Genomic DNA, 18,084 nt, shown 5'->3' on the forward strand with positions numbered 1-18,084 from the left:
AGAACATGCCTAAATGTTCAATCCTCTTGAACACTGGGTTTCAAGAGAAGCCAGTTGTGAAAATAAAAGAAAGCTCAGTCTTAAATACCCACAGTAGGAGGAGCTGGACATCTGAGTAATTATACTTGACCAGGAGCATTTACAAACTGTGGTTTCATATTCCCATCCAAGGAGCTGTGCGGAGACGCGGAGGAAGGACATTGTGTGTATTTCTAGAACTCTGTATTCTGCATGGCATGTGCAGACACATTTGGGAATAATCTGTACCCTGAGTGTTGCTGGTGCCTTTGTTCCTTTCCTTTCCCTGAATAAACACTGGGAATCGAGCATGTGTGAGTGCTCAGTGCACCACATTTAAAGGCAAGGAGTATTATGTTCTCTGCAGCTCTACAACCTTCCTTCATTTCTCAGCCGCCTCCTGATGTTTCTTCTGCACTATTGTCCCTGTCTTTTTTAGTCCCTCCTGGGAAGGTGTATCTCTAGCTTTTAAAATTAAGATGTCATTATGATGTTATGGTTTGCATTTTTAAGTTAACTCAACATCTGTTTTCCATAAAAGATACTTCTGCAAAGTAAATTTGGAAAGGATTTATTTAATAACTAGAGGCCCGGTGCATGAAATTCGCGCACTGGGGGTGGGGGGGGGAGGTCCCTCAGCTTGGCCTGCACCTTATTGCAGTCCAGGAGCCCTTGGGGATGTCCAACTGACGGCTTAGGCTGTGGGGAGCGAGCCTATGCCATCAGTTGGACATTCTCAACGCTGCCGCGGAGGTGGGAGAGGCTTCCGCCACCACTGCTGCGCTCGCCAACCGTGAGCCCGGCTTCTGACTGAGTGGCATTCCCTGTGGGAGCGCACTGACCACCAGGGGGCAGCTCCTGCATTGAGTGTCTGCCCTCTGGTGGTCAGTGAACGTCATAGCGACCGGTCGTTCCGCTGTTTAGTTGATTTGCATATTAGCCTTTTATTATATAGAATAATGTGTTTGAAAACCCACTAGCAAAGGCAATGTTCATTAAAAATAGAATGGGAGAAAGATTGCGCTACTGGGATATGACAGGTTTTGCTTAAGGACTAGATAGAATGTTCCAGATGGCCTCTGGAAGGATGGATATCCAGCCAGATTTGCAAGAGAACAACTTTGGGCTTCAGTGGTCATGACTACAGGGAAAGGAGGCTGACAGACCTGGAATTCCCATCCTAATGATAATGTGATGGAGTGAGTGCAAGAATAGTCCCACAGCTTTTCTCTCAATTACACCTCACAATGCATTCTGAATGCAGCCACCCCCTGTTCACCTGCTCAGAACATTTGATGCATATTTGAATGCTCCCCACCAACATCTTTTGGGTTGTCAGCCCTCTCCTCCTATGCTTCTCAGAGCCCAGCTTCCTCAAGCAGGTAGCTGGCTCCCGTGGGTTCCAGGTCCTTGTCCTTCTGGAGTTGTCTAAGCAGGAAAGGATTCTTCCTCACCTGGGTCTGCTCTTCCTGGGGTGCTAAGTATCTGCTCAGCCTCAGGGGCCCCAGATGCCTGGAGAGGATGCTCCCCTCTCTGTGAGGCTCAGCAGACAGCAGGAAGTGGGGCTGAGCCCCTTCCTCTTTCCAACCTGGCTTCTCAAGTCTCCAGTCACCTCCACACCTGGTTGTACAAATGACTTCCCTGAAGAGTCGGGGCAGCTGCAGATGGGAATGCAGGAATAGCGGGGTTATACCTAGATACTGATTAGGACAGGTGCCAGAGGTCTATGAAAAAGCATCCAAGGGGTTAAACTTTTTCCAAAGGAGTCCACCCCAAACCTTCCCCCAGAAGACTCACTTGCCACTCTGTCCAGTGTGTGGCAACCACTGAAAGCCTCTCTCCTAACCTACCACAGGAATTGCTACTTACTTTTGGGGAATCCTACATGCCCTTCTTCCCATGTGTGCCTTCTCCTCTCAGAGCAGGCCTCACGTCTGAGACACTGCATCATGACTGGAGTTGCAGCAGCATGGCCAATGCTGACCAATGATGCACTAAGTTCCTTTCTTCCCTACCAGGCCTGAAACTGTTCTGGGGAGAGGCTACAGGATTTCATGCTATGTGATGACCTGGTGGGAGCATGGCCCTCTGTGGCTCTCACACCCTATGAGTGCCCACATGCTGCTCCTTTTTTATCCTATAGGCTGCGTTAAGCTCACACCAGTGAGTCTCCCAGGGTCCAGCACTGTTTCTCGGAGACTGAATAGTCTAGAACTGAAGTTGCAAGCTGGCAGAACAGGGCTGAATTCAGCTGACAGCCTTATTTGATTTGGCCAACACAGAGTTGTAAAAATATCTAAATTTGAAAGTCCCCTTTCCAGTTCAACTAGGTCCTCCTCCCTTCCTCACTCCCCCCATTGGCTCCTGCCCACTCCCTGGTTGATTTTACCTGCCTGCTTCCTAGAGTCATTTGAGTTTGTGATCAAATGGAGGAGGGGAGTGATGCCTAACTGTCCCCTAATTTTCAAAATTACTCCCCCTTCCGTGACGTCTGTGACTGCCTTGTTGCACACAGTAGGTGTTTTGGCCCCTGTTTGAACTTCACAGAATCAGAGAAGAGCACATCCCCCTTTAATGGACTCTTCCTTAGTACACAAGATGTTTTGGAAGGACCATTATTGTATGAACACCAAAAAAACCCAGATCCTAGGGATAAGGGACTTGGGCTTGAAATGGAGTGAGTGCCTTAAAGACTGAATGCTGATGGAATCACATTAAAGTTAAGATCAACGTATGACCTTTAGAGATCTTTCACCTTGACTTAGAAGTGGAAAAGGAGAAGTGGAGGGAGACTGAGTGATTGCTCAGACAGAGGGGAGGAGGCTTTGATGCTCAGGTCTTCTGACTCCAAGTCCAGACTTTCACTTCTGTATCAAAAGGGGTGTAATGCTGACAACATCTTACTTTGCCGTACATGACTTTGAAAACAAAACTGAACTGCTACTACCTACTAGCTCTATAATTTTATAAAATAAAGGAGTTTTTAAAACCAAAGAAGTAGAATGGACATAATCTGAAAGTGAGAACAGTTCCTTCAAAGAAAAATAGCTGGCAAATTTCTACCAACAAGCTAAGAAAACGAGAGGATATAGTTTAAAATAGCAAATGCAGAGAAATGCATTATACAATTTTGTGTTATATATTTTGCCTTTACAGTAATTTGGTCAACTTGGGAAGATATATTTGATGCTGTAAAAATAAAGTGAGCCTTAATTACCCAACTCATTCCATGTGGTACTTTGTTTTCTATCACAGCCACTATTGAGAATTGGGTTGGAATGGACTTCTAATAATAGTTGAACTATTGGGAATATTCTGCGCAATCTGAGAGGAGATAAAAACAGCAGCCCCTTTCCCGAGAAGTGGTTTGTTTCTTTTTCTCTCCCTGTGTGGGGCAGAGAGAAAAGGGCCAGATGCTCAGGGTGCGTGGGCTCCAAGGGCAGCCTTTAGGAGTGCCAGTCTGGGGACCCACGGACCCATCATAGACAAAGAGAATATACCAGGCAGAGACACAGGAGCCCAGGGAAGGACTGTCAGTGGGCAGCATAAGGCTGGTACAGTGGGTGAGGGCCTGGGGCTCAGAGGCAGGCACCCAAGTTGATTCCAGGGCTTGTTAGTTTTAAACTCAGGACAAGATACTTTGCCATTTAATTCTCTGTTTCCTCATACATAAAATGAAAGTCAGAATAGTTCTACCTCATTGCGTTGCTACGAAGATTATCTGAGCGGAAATGCCTCTGAAGTTCCCAGGACCTGTCCTGATGTGCCATAAACCCTCAAAGGATGGTTGCAAGTATTATTAGGCCAGAACATTATCTGACAGATGAATGATTAATGGAATTAATGGACGACTTAATGATAACAGGGAACCAGTGAATTTTAGGATTAGATATGCTGTTTCTTCAAGTCAATATGGTTGTGCCTGACAGATAGTGTGATTATCATCTTTTGCTTGCATATATTATTTCCTCCAACTTAATTAACAAATCTTTTTTTCCTGTGCTGGAATTAAACTGCTTAATTAACCTATCTAAATGATATTTGGTTAGTAGCCCAAGGGTGGGATAAATTTACAGGTGAAATTTAATTTCTGGACATATCTGTATTTATTTGTGTTCATGTATCATATTTCAATTTTAGATAGAAAATCCCAAAGTTGTAAGGGCAGAGGAAATTAAAAAGTGTGAGGGACATTTAAAAATACCTAATTGCACATCTAATTCCCAGCCCACTCATTCTGCTACTCAGAGTGATGGGTGGATAGAGGTTATAATAAGGGTTTTGAATTATTATTTTTTTGCACTGGCTTGAACAATGGTTTTTTTTCAAAGGGGATAAAAATTATGAAAATGACAACATGTGGCCATAGATATGATTCTCTTTTTGTTGGTGTGAAATACTCTTGAGAATTCACTCTCCAATCCAGCTAATGGTGGCCATCTAGAACAGAACAAGTTAAACAGCTTGGTGTGAAGGCCATTGCTATGTCTGCATGCCTATTGCTATGCCATTGCTGAGCTCTGAACTACATGAAACCTTTTGGGGAAAATTTCAGGAAATATTTTCTTTGTGTTTTTTAAGGCTACAGTAATATAAAAAAGTGTTTAAAAGCCTAGAGGCAAAATTGAGTATTCTTAAAGTTACTTTTGTTGATCTAGAGAAAAAGACTATATTATGTTAGTCTATTATATATTAGTATATCTAAACATATATGTATATATAGCTTTATTATATAACAGATTCTACACTTTTTAAGTCAGCAATGAATCAAGTCATTTGCAATTACTTTATTTCTATTGATTTTCTGCCCTAAGCATATGTACCTATTGGAGATTTAATCACTGTGTTTGCTAATAGAGTCATTATGACACTTAGGTTGAATTGCTCATTTTGCATTGTGTTCTGGGCAGGGACCATGCCTTGTACAAATTAAAATGCTCAGTGCATGTTGGTGCAGCACTTTCCCATAGGAAATGCTAGACAGTTGTTGAACTGAACAACTACTATCAAGGAACGGTTTCTTTTGTTTGGGGACCATTTTGGGCAGGGAGAATTTCATGTGGCACCCTTTTCACACATGAAGAGAGGAAGGCTGTGGGGTAAAATTCATCCTCCAGGTACTATAGGTCTCTGTGAACACGCTCCCCAAGCCGAGTCTGAGCAGTGGGGGAGGAGAGGGAGGGCTCTCTGGTAGCTCTGCGAGCTGGGGCTGAGGTCCTTGTGCCTGTGTCCAGGGATGCAGTGGGTCTGGCAGAGTGGACGCCAGTGGTGTGATTTGGGTGGTGCCAGAAAGGCTTCATCCGAGCCATCCTGTAAGCAGTAGGCGTGGCATTGGCTGCAGGAGAACAGGATGCAGACAGGAATGCAGCAGGCCTCTAAAATGGCCACCCTGGGAAAGGACCCAGTCTCACAGAGGCACCCCCGGAGGGCCTCTCCTCTGTCAGCCTGTGGTCATCAAGAATTATCTGGGGGAGACATCCCACCCCGTCAGTTGATTGGCTTCCTTATCCTAACTCTCCTTTTTAAGGTTTCCTCTGACTATCGTTTTGCTCTCATCTCCGACTGTCTCCTCATTCTTAAGTTTGCTCTCATGAAAAGGAGCATGCATACCAACCAGCTACTCTCATCAGATCTAACAAAGACAGTCTTGTCCAGATCCTTAATCATGCAAGCCCTGCATCAGCCAGCAAAAGTCTAGAAACACAGAAACAAACAAAACAAACTCTAGAAATGCTACCTGAAAATTTTTTTTCTTAGATCCTTCTGGCACTTAGATTTTCAAATGAAAATTATTTAAAGAAAATGGATACACTGCATTTTACATTTGTGTAGGCCCTGTAACATTTCCTGCTGTGGCTTTCTGCAGGCTCGGTGACTTTGACATGGCCTTCCCCCTGCAGTGCACTTCGTCCTCCCATCCCTCCTGTCCTTATGGAGAACAGTGAATGCCTCAAAGCGCAGCGAATGCCTCCCTCCTCCATCTTCCGGGAGAGATGATCACTTCCCCTTTTGTGGGCTCATAGTAGTTTGTTTTACACATTGATTATACTTTATGGTACTTATGTATTCCCATGTCTGCCATTATTTGCCTATAAAGCTCTTGAAGACTGGGTCTATGTGTTAATTATTCTCCTATGCCTCCTTTATAGCTGAATGTATGTAGTAGTTGCTTAGTAAAGTCTGAACCTAGAAATGAAAAGGATTGTGGATGGAAGGAAACACACCATGTGAGAAAAGTACAGGTACAGAGGAGGCGCTGTGAGGCAAAATACTTGGTTTGGACTCATGAGAATGCTGGCATGAGCCCACATTTGAGGAACTCTGAGGTACTGGAGAGAGAAGCAGGCTGTTGAAGATCTAGTTCTAGATCTCCAGGAAAGGAAGACCCAGGCCAACGTGTAAATGTGAGTCCTCTGTGCCCAGGAGGCATTAGAGCTGTAGATGTGGATGAGGGTGCTCAGGCAGAGAGGAGAGATGGGATAGAAGAGGCCCAGGAACCTAAAGTCATGGGCTTGGCAGTTTGTCAGAGGAAGGGAGTTAGGAGTAACCCAGGTGAAAGCTGTGTTACAAAGAGGAAGGGTGGTCCTATTTCCAAAGGATGCTGGTCAACAGCATTCGTGCTGTTGAAAGGTCAAGTACCTAGGAAGTACTTGGTAAAACTGTGAACAAATAACAGGTCAAGTAAGATAAGGAGTTCCTCAAACGTAATCTATCCAGATCTGAAAACATCACTTTCTCCAATATAATTGGTCAGTGTCAGGAGGTAGTTAAGCAACAGAATTTCACCTTGCTGGTGCCCTTGTGGTCACAGGCCCAAGCTGGCTCCTTGGTCACAGGCAGTCTGGTGTCCCTCTCTCCTTTTGTAGCAGGACCTAGGCCTCCTTCTGTCTGGGCCCTGTCACTTTCCATCTTTCTAGAATTCCTCAGTTTCTAGTTCAACAAGGAATGCCTTTCTTCCTTATCATTACACTAGAGGCAGGGTGCATGAAATTCATGCATGGGTAGGGTCCTTAGGCCTGGCCAGCAATCAGGGCCAATTGGTACCTCCTTCCCCCAGCTGCTGGCTTCCAGCTGGGGCCTTCCTTCGTTCCGCGCCGTCTCCTGGTGGTCAGCGCATGTCATAGTGAGCGGCTGAACTCCTAGTCAGTCGAACTCTGGGTCAGTCTAACTCCCAAGGAGACAATTTGCATGTTGGCCTTTTATTATATAGTTTTAACAGCTTTAATTGTTTCAATGTATAGAAGCTGTACATTGAAATGATTTTGGATATTAGCCCCTTATCAGATATACTAGAGGCCTGGTGCATGAAATTCGTGCACGGGAGCGGGGGTGTCCCTCAGCCCAGCCTGTACCCTCTCCAATCTGGGACCCTTTGAGGGATGTCTGACCCACCAGGATCGGGCCAGGATCGGGCCTAAACGGGCAGTCGGACATCCCTATCACAATCCAGGACTGCTGGCTCCCAACCGCTCACCTGCCTCTGCCTGATTGCTGCTAACTGCTTCTGCCTGCCAGCCTGATCACCCCCTAATCACTCCCCTGCCAGCCTGATCGACACCTAACTGCTCCCTGGCCAGCCTGTTTGCCCCTAACTGCCCTCCCCTGCTGGCCTGGTCACCGCTAACTGCCTTCCCCTGCCAGTCTGGTCGCCTCTAACTGTCCTCCCCTGCAGGGCTGGTCATCTCCAACTGCCCTCCCCTGCTGGTCCGGTCACCCCTAACTGCCTTCCCATGCTGGTGCGGTCACCCCTAACTGCCCTCTCCTGCTGGCCTGGTCACCCCTAACTGCCCTCCCCTGCTGGCCTGGTCTCCCCCAACTGCCCTCCTCTGTTGGCCCAGTCACCCCTAACTACCCTCCTTGCTGGCCTGATCGCCCACAACTGCCCTCCCCTGCAGGCCATCCTGTGGTGGCCATCTTGTGTCCACATGGGGGCAGCCATCTTTGACCACATGGGGTTGGCTAGCTTGTGTCTTGGAGTGATGGTCAATTTGCATATTACCCTTTTATTAGATAGGATGATTTGCAAATGTTTTCCCCCATTCAGTAAGTTGCATTTGAGATCTTGGTTTCAATGTATTTGGGTAAATGCCCAGCTGTGGGATTGCTGAATCTTTTGTTCTATTTGTAATCTTTGGAGGAACCTCTGTACTGATTGCCACAACAGTTGCCTCATTTTGCATTTGAGTGGATCCTTTATAAACCTCCTCATCCCTTGGAACAGAGAATTATGTGGAAAAACACGCAAAGCATTCTGTGGTCTGACGCATGGAAGGTGCTCCCTGGGTTATTTCCCTTCCTCTTGGACTGCTTTTCTACAGATGAAGCCGACAGAGCAAGTTGCCCACAAATGGAAGGTTCTAGTTCTTTGCCTGAGTCAGGCCTAGACCCAACTTTGATTTTTAGTAGCAGCAAAGTGGGTCTCAGGCACAAACATTCTTTACTCCTTTAGCTAGAAATGGATGCAGCAAATGTATGACAGTGAGAAATGGGATGAAAAATCGACTCACTTTTTAAACTTAATAGTATTTGTTTTTAGCAAGTAAAATGGTCTTGAAGGAGGCCTATTTGTTCCTAATGCATTTGCCAGTCCTCCCTGGTAATCAGATTGCATGGGGCCTGCTCCCCTTCATCATCTGGTAGTCATTTTCAGAGCTGGTGAGACACCACGGGGGACCTGCGTCTGGCAGGCAGTTTTCCATTTGATTTGCACCATTTGTCCACGCGCATTTTTATGCCATTTGAGGATCTCGCATCACATCGTCACTGAGCTCGATTCTTTCCATTATGCCTAAGTGTGTGTTAGCTCTGGACTGAGGACCCCTCACGCCCGCTGCCCTGGAACAGGGCCCAGAGAGTGTTTGTAGCAATGCTTCAGGCTGAGCGGTTTCCCCGTACAAACCCACGCCCTCCTCCTAGGTCTGTGAGGTGGAAGAAGGAATCCCCGACTGAGAGCGCGGGGCATGCAAGGGCAGACTTTCTGCTTCATTCTGCAGCTCGTTGGTCCCACACTTCCCTGAGAACATGTGTGTTCCTCTGTGTCTGGTCCCATCTCCTTCCTTAGGTGCCAGCTTGGTTGTGTGTGGGTTGAACAAGGTTAGCCCCAGACAAAACTTTGAAACAAGTTAATTTTCCTCCCCACCACCAACCCAAACAATGTCTTCCAACACTTAGACGATAATACTCCACTTCCCTGGACACATACTTATTTATCAGCTACTAGGTGCCTGGCACTGCTCCAGACCGTCGATTTATATCAGTGATCCAAACAGACAAAAGTATTGCCCTCAGCTTATATTCTGACAGCGACACAGGCACAGATGCAGGCAAGTCCCAAGTTCAGATGACCAGAGGGGACAGTCAGTAACGTAACGATTGGCATGGGCTGGGTAAGCATACAGGAGTAGTGGGGACTATGGCCAACTGGAGAGTGAAGTACACCTCAGATGGGACATTGCTCTTCTGCCAACATGTGGAGATGGTAGCCCTTTGCATTTCATTTCAAGGAAAGCTGGAAATCCGGATTTTTAACATGTAAAACCTCTTGTTTTTTAAATGTTGGTAACTAGCTCAGAAGTTTTTGGGTTTGAAATGGAATAATATTTTTAAAATAGATAAACAGCAAAAAACAAAACAAAACAAAAAACTGTCTTTGCCAGATTCTTCCTGTTGCAGTCAGTTAGTGACTGCTGGGATAGGGGGTAAGCAATAAAAACGGGCTTTTAAACTTCAAATGACCAGTAGACACCTGTCAGATCTCTCTCCTGCTGCAGGAGTATAATTGACCAATGGCCCCATCTGCTGCCCCCTCTTATCCACCCTCACATTCACACTGAGGCCACCCTCTCTGCAGGCTGCCACGAGCCGGTAACTGGGCATGGCCGAGCATTGAAGCATGATGGAGGATTCCTCCAGAGGTGACTTTGGCTCAAGGTTTGCCCATAGGCTTGGCCAAACTGTTCCTCCCGCAGCCTGAGACTCTTGCTCCCCACTTCCCGTGTCTTCCTTCCCTGTCTCCTTCCACAGCATCAGACCTGTGTGGTGGTCTCAGCCTCTTCCCGCCTTCTCCTGCTCTCCCAACAAATGCCTTGCACATGGAATTCTCAGCAGCCCTGACTAACACAGGTCACCAGGAGTTCTAAAGGGAGCCTCCTTCCTAGTCCTGCTTCCCTAGCTTACTATTTCCTATTATATTAGTTTTTTCCTGGCTTGTTATTTGATGCCTCAGAGAGTTTCAGAGGGGCTCAGATCCGGGGGAGGGCGGGGGGCGTTCAGGGTGGGGCCATCATCTGGCATCGAGGAGTTGTGAAGTGAGTGGGGACTGGTGATGACAAGCCCCCGTGGTGAGAGGCAGCACCGGCTAGGCGGCTAAGAAGTTAAGGTGGGCGGTCTGGACAGTGGGTTGCTGCGATGGGGCGGTGTCTTTCCTAGCAGAGGGCAGTGAAGGCCTTTCCCATAATAACCAGCTTTGGCACCTAATTGCTCAAAGGTTCCACCGAGTGTTTGCTTCTTTAGTCAAAGGGCAGTTAGATCATGGTCTCTCCTTCATGCATTTCCTTTCACTTAAAACTTAAAACACACTCAGGCACACTTGTCTGCATACATATACACACATGCACACAAGTTCTCCCCCCCACCTCTCTCTCTCTCTCTCGCTCTCTTGTTCTCTCGCTCTCTCCCCCCACTCTCCCTAGCTCAGGTCTCTGGAAGTTTACAACCTGTCAGATAAGATACTAGACTTTTGGGGCAGTACACGATGGGATAGTTGACATATTTTACGACAATGCACACGGTACTTTTAGCACCTTTACACTGATGTTTTCAATCCATTTTTATTTGTTCAGTTTTTCACTGAATCCTGAGAGAGGAAAGAATTATGGTCCCAGCAGTTATAATCATGACTCAGACTCCAGCCCACGCGCTCCGGTACTCAGGGGCTGTTGCCGGATGGTGAGCAAAGTGTTGTTGTGCATGTTTGTTGACAATAGCTGGAGTAATATATTCAATTTTGTAGAAGAAATAATCAGCAACCGAGGTTTCTAATGGGCAGCTTTTATCCGGTCTCTCGACATTACTTTGCTTGCGTGTGTGACTCAGACCAAAAGTGCTTTGAAACCCAAACAACGGACACTCCCCAGTCAGTCAGATTGCGACGGATCTAGGGCTTGCAGGGAGCCGAACACAATAATCAATGAGACACTATAAGCAAAATCATCTGGGGCACTTACATCAACTTAAAAAAAAAGCACCTTAGAAAGAATGCTGAATTTTCAGTTCTTAAATGGGGATGAACTCACTCCATGAAAAACAAAATGTGGTTTTTAAATGGAAGTACATCTACCGGCTGGCAGAAAGTCCTGTGGTTCTTTTCAATCCTTTAAGCTCTTTCTTTCTACAGACTAACATCGCTTCCACCATTCAGTGTCTTTGCCTTCATTTGATTTCTTCTATGGCTTGTTTTCTTGATTTCTTGACCATGTGTTTCCAGCCCAGGTGACACACGAGTGGAGGTATTTTTGGGGGCTCACGGGAGTGGCTGACATAAGACCCCAGCTGCTGGTAGATGGGGGCTTAATTGTCCCTGATAGATAGGAAAAGACCCTTATAATGAATAGGTTCTTGAGTTGGGAGGGATTTAGTAAAAAATGGTTAAAGGGAAGACTATTATTGTTTCTGCATCTGACATCTTAAACACAGCTATTAAACCCTCCTGCCTCTCAGTGATGAGGACATGAGAAATAGCAGCCGACCCCACTCACACAAGATTGCTTACAGCTTACCTGCTACTTACCAATTCTTACTTTCACTTTTGAAGTCCAAGACTTCCTAGAGACATTCTCTTTTGTAAATCATTTTTTGTATTATTTTGAAATATAACAGCTTACAGAAAGTAAGATCTATATGAACTGTTGTTAAATATAAGCCAAATTAATTAACATGAGCCCATGAAACTGTTGTTTAATAAGCCAAAGAGAGAGGCCTCCAAGGAAACCTGCTTGCTGGACTTTTAGCCTCCAGAACTGGGAGGAAGGAAAACATCTGTCATTCGAGCTGCCTGAACTATGGTATTTTGTTATGGCAGCCTGAGCAGCCTTATGCACTATTGAAGTTATTCTCATAGTAGGGGCCCAGTGCACGAATTCGTGCATGTTGAAAGGAACTGTGGGCCGCAAGACTGCGGTGGGCACAGGGGCGGGTCTTGGCCCATTCTCCACGTCCCTGCCCGGCTCCTCCCGCCACGCCCCCAGTCCCCTCTCTGCTGGCAGCCCTGCTCCCGCCACCACTGCTCCCATGCACTGATGGCACGGAGCTATTGGGGCTGGCACCAGCAGTGGGTGTGAGCTGGGCCGGTGCCGTCAGCAGGTGCGAGCAGCGGCTGCTGCCCTGATTGCCCCTCAGGAGCAGGGGAGGTGGAGAAGCCCTCAGGGGCTATCAGGGCTGGCAGCTGTCACTGCTCACACCCGCTGATGGCGCCGAGTAATTGGGGCCGGCACTAGGTGCTGGCAGTGGGTGTGAGTGGTGGCTCTGGTGCCAGCAGCAGGTGTGAGAGGCAGCTTCCAGCCCCAATTGCCCCTCAGGAGCAGGGGTAGGTGGAGAAGCCCTGAGGGGTGATCGGGGCCGGCGCTGGGCACTGGGCGCTGGCAGCGGGTGTGAGCGGCGGCTCCAGCACAGACTGCAGATGCGAGCGGCTCTAGCGCTGCCAGTGGGTGTGAGTGGGGCTGGCGCTGGCACTGGCAGCAGGTGTGAGCACCCAGCGGGAAGGCAGCATGTGGGAGCAAGGAATTTTCAGTAACTACCAGAGGCTTGCCCCGATGACAGCGCCCAGTGCCCCACTTTGATCTGGTGCCCCCACTCACCTGCTCCACCATCCCGCCGTGGCCGATGCCCACCATGTTCTACACCAGGGGTGGGCAAACTTTTTGACTCGAGGGCCACAATGGGTTCTTAAACTGGACCAGAGGGCCGGAACAAAAGCATGGATGGAGTGTTTGTGTGAACTAATATAAATTCAAAGTAAAGGAGTGGAGGGGAGAGCAAGAGAACCCTCTGCTCTTTCGGCTCCACGGGCTGGATAGAATAGCCGAACGGGCCGCGGGCCGTAGTTTGCCCACAGCTGTTCTACACTGTGCCGCCTGCTGCCAACACCCGCCATGTTCCATGTGCACCCCCTGGTGGTTAGTGCACATGATAGTGACCGGCTGTTCGGTTGTTCAGTTGTTCCACTGTTCGGTCTATTTGCATATTAGGGTTTTATATATATAGATATTATCATCTAAAAGTTTTATATTTTTGGTATTGGCCTTTAGCATTTAAATTAAACTGGAATTTATTTCTGTTTGTGGTGTGAAGCAAGTGTTTGATTTCATTTTCCCCTATGGGTATCTAATCATCTCTGCAGTTTCTTCCAATTCCATCCTCTCCCACTCATTTGCAATGCCATCCCTGCCATTTACTAGTATCTGATATTCACATAAGCATGCATATATGTTTTTAGGCTATATATTCTGTTCAATTTGCCAATTTGGCTATATCTGCACCAATGTTGATGTGTCTTCATTGCAGCAGAGTTATAACAAGGCTTGATACCTGGTAGAGTGAGTGTTAATACCTTCTCCATCAAAGTCTCGCTACTCTTGGGCCTTTGCATTTTCATCTACTTTTTAGAATCAGCTTGTCAATTTCCATACCTGTACACATACGTATTAACCTGCTGGTACTTTGATAGGGATTGCATTTAGTCTATAATGAATTTGAGGAATTGCTGTCTTTTGGGGTTCAATACATGTCAGTAACTTTGATCTCATCACTCTCAAATGTGCTTTTTCCAAAGGTGACCCTCATTGATGGGTCACTCTGCCTCAGTTCTTCTGCCTCAAACACATTTCCATGCCCATTTTTATCTTTCCAGGAGCCACTGTTATTCCAACAGCTACATTCCTGCAGGTGCATCCCTAGTTATCCCCAGTTAGAGGACCTAGAGACCTCCAATGGCTTCACCTATGTCCAGGGACAAAACCAGTTTTCATTCTTGAATATCGAAGATTATAGGGACTAGAAGAGGCAAAGGCAAAACTACTTTGTCCCAAATGTCCTACCTTCCCAAGCTCAAAGTAGGAGAATGATTTTTATCATGTACTTCCCAGTGCCAAGACATTTTCTATACTAACTACCACAGCTAGAAAACTTTGAGAAGATTACCTGGGAGAAGTGTCCTGTTCATTTATTGAGTAGGAATGATAACAAAGGGATAAACGAGACATTTGTTTTGTTATTCCTGGCAAGGAGGAATTCAGATATAGATAGAAGCCACCAGTTCAGATCAAGCCAAGGCTGAAAATCACTGTCATTTGTCATATTCTAAAGCAGCACAGGGATGCCAGTGCTGTGGACGAACCCACCAGCCCTCATGGGGTATTTCTTGGCTCTAATTTCAGAGAGGATTTATATTTTGGACTCTTGCTATTGATTATATTGGAGACAGATGAAAGGAAACAATTTATAATTGTTTAACATGTATACACAGGTCAACATATCCCACCTTCAAATTATCTGCTATCTTAGGACTCACAGTTTCCTGGAGATTTATGGAAGCCCTGGGTTTCAATCACAGTATTAAATTTAGTGACCTTCAAGGGAAATGAGAAGCAAATTACAGCTTCTTCAATTTGTACATGCCAGGAGTTGGCCAATCTTCCTGCTACCAGACAAATGAACATTGTAGTGACTTCCTGCCTGAAAGAGTAGAGGATGAAAAAATTCTGGGCAGCGAAGATAAGTTTGGATACACTTATGATCTATAATTAACTCATCCAAAGATGCTAAAGTCAAAATCTTGAACTAATTCTAACTGAAAAACCAGTAGGTCCTGAATGCTTTTGAAGCTCTAGAAATGCATGCATATCGTATACAATAAAAGCCTAATATGCAAATTGACCAAACAGTGGAACGAGGGTGGAATGACCAGTCACTATGATGCACACTGACCACCAGGGGGCAGACGCTCAATGCAGGAGCTGCCCCCAGCCCGCAGGCTCCAGGACAGCCAAGGTGGGAGCCAGTGTAGGGGGCCCCCCCCCGATCGCCCTGCAGAGGGAAGCGACCAGTGGGGGCAGTGGGAGGAGGGGCTGGCGAGCAGGTGGTGCCAGGCCAGCCAAGTTGGGTGCCAGCGGGGGCCCCCCAATCACTCCGGCAGTCACCCCACAGATCGGCCCTGATTGCTGGCCGGCCTAAGGGCCCTACCCGTGCATGAATTTCATGCACCGGGCCTCTAGTCAGTAAGTAAAATTAGAGGTTAAATTTTAAACATCTTTTATGTAAAACATCTCATAGGCTAGGGCTTGACTCATTATTAAAAAGAAATTTACCTTTCCCTTACAGAAAAAAAGTTCCACTTTTACTGGTGATGCACCATAGAGTTATATTTTATCCTCCATCGTTTAATAATCTCAACATTCTGAGCTGTCACAGCGAAGTATCCCCTCTACAGCAGTCATTTAAAATTCCCTCTTATTCTTTTTCAATGTCTTTGAGCCAAATTCATGATGGATACTTAATCCCTAGTCAAGCCTCTGTCTGGAGCTGTCTGGAAACAAGGAGTGACTTTTAACAGGCAGACGATAAACAGACTGGATGGACTTTACCACAGAGAAGCACCTGACACCCCTGGAGTGACCAGCAAAGCTTGAGGTCTTTAAACCTCTCAGTTTCCAAATGTCACATTCCCGAATGAACATTTCTGAGATTGATCACCTTCCAGGACTGGGCAGCATATTGGTCCAGCCACTGGGCGACCTGCTGGCCATTGGACAGTTGCTTTGCCAGGTTATCTGTTCTCCATTATGTGGTTTCCCTGTGGCCCTGTAGCTGTTGGGCTCGTTCTGCAGGTGATCGACGGGAAAGTTCAAGCTGCACTTCCTCTGTTCCAAATGAGTCATGGACACATTAGAGTTCAGAAAGTAAAAGCAAAAACACAAATCCCAACAGACAATATTACTTGTGAAGTCTACCGACCAAGTAGATCAATGCGGGTCCTGTCTGTCTTTAGCGTCACAAAAAAGACCAGAATTAAAGTGGTTTAGAGTTGTAGGTGGTATTATTTCTTTGTCAATGGCAGGCTTTTAAAATTGTAATGTTCTCCAAAGGCCACATTGTTGTCTAGCTGTCTGTGTTGTCTAGGCGTCTCGGGCCATCAGACGATTAAGATAACTCCTGGGTCAATAAAGGTTTTCAGCCTGGGCTCGGATATTACTGCAGCCAGGTTATCAATAAGGCGGGATGTTGAGTGCATTCTTCACTCCAGAACCTGTGCTGTTGGAACACGGTGTATAGATTTTTTGGCTCAGACGGGAAGACTTTAAACTTTTATTCACCCCTGTGTGTGGAGGCATACAGGTCCCTGAGACAAGTGTTTGTTATCCTGCTGCCTCCCTGGTAGCCTTGACTTCCAGGTCCTGGATTTAGCTGCTTGCCTTAAATCTGAACTCCACCTGGAAGGAGAAAGCATCTCTCTCCAGTTCCAGGGGTTCCTTTAAAGGGAGACACAATGTTCCTTTCTGCTCTTTCTCATCCTCACTCCCACCTCCAGATCTGACACTGTGGAATGAATTCCAACATTAGAATATGAGGGTAATTCCTTTGTAGCACCTCCCATAACACAGCAGTGAGCTTTTGCTGTTTTGACGGGGGGTAACACCATGTACGAGAGACACATTTTTCATTGGGAGCTCCAACATCATGTGCAGTCCTGCTGTCTGGCATACTTAGGTTTATGCCCATCTGCTTGGGTGGCAGAAGGCCTGTGGAGGTGGCACAAGCCAGTTTCGAGAAGGCTCTTTTGCCAGTGGAGAAGGCTCTTTTGTTCAGTGTGGGCCAACATTCCTGCCAAGAGAACCTTCTGTTTGGCAGTTGTGCTGAACAGGGCAGCATGCTGCTCCACAACGGGCAACATCTGCCAACGGGAAGCTGGTGGATGCCGTGCCCTCTGTGGGTGACCCTACTGCACGCCATCACCCAACAAGCTAACAGTGAATACCTCATGAAAACAAGTGAGTCTTAACTAAAATCCCTTATTCATTGTGGAAATATTTATTGAATGTCTACTGATAGCAAGTCATTGTCCAAGGTATTCCAGATGATATAGATGAATTCCACAAGGATCCTAGCTTTAAGAGGCTGATAGTAGTGACAGAAATAGGTGTGCACATAGAGTGTTGGTTGTCTTGAAAGGGATGCCATAGTCAGAGAGAGACACACACCAAAGCCACAGAGGTGTGCTATGGAGGCCCAGAGGAGGGAAGAAGATGCTTAGCTGAGGTGCAGATGGGGGAGTGGTGTGTGGACTGAGCCTTCAGGGTGGAAAGGGCTTGCGCCTGTGGTTAGAGTGGGAAAGGCCAGTTGAGGTGGAGGGCATTGCATGTTCAGGCAGGAGTGAGAGAATGTCCTGCTTGAGTGGAATATGGGTGAACCCAGGGAGATGTGAAAGAGGAAGTAGGAAGATATTCTGAGGACAGATCATGGGAAATCAAGACAACAGGATGAGGGTTTGGCCTTGGAGAGCTGGTTAAGAGGATGGAGACAGAGCTATGCTGACTCTGGTGCATGGAGAGGGATTGGGGGAGATGGGAGCTTGCCTAAGAGACCTCGGCAACAGCGCTGGTCCTCAGTGCTGAGAGACAAGTGAGGACCTTCATAATTTGTCACTTAACCAACATTTATTGAACTTGATACAGGATCCTTTGTGGACCTTGTAATATTTGACCCCTCCACCTAAGCAGGGAGATACATTAAGAGATCTTTGCAACTCAGTACAATGGGATAAGGGCAAAGCTATAGGGATTTCTGTGGGTATCTGGGAACCCTGAAAAGGGGAGACATGGAAGTAAGCCACATGCCTGAAATGTTGCCCTCAGAGCAGAGGACAGAGTGACCTTCAGAAGTGGCTGTCCCCATTGTACCCCAGCAATGTGGCTTTGGGCAAGTTACAGCACATTTCTTGCCTCGTTTATAAAATGATCCTAATACTATCACCCATTTCATAGGATTGTTGTGGAAATTAAATGGGTTGGTATA

The sequence above is a fragment of the Plecotus auritus genome (genome assembly GCF_963455305.1).
Source record: "Plecotus auritus genome assembly, chromosome: 7".
In the NCBI taxonomy this organism is placed as follows: domain Eukaryota; kingdom Metazoa; phylum Chordata; class Mammalia; order Chiroptera; family Vespertilionidae; genus Plecotus; species Plecotus auritus.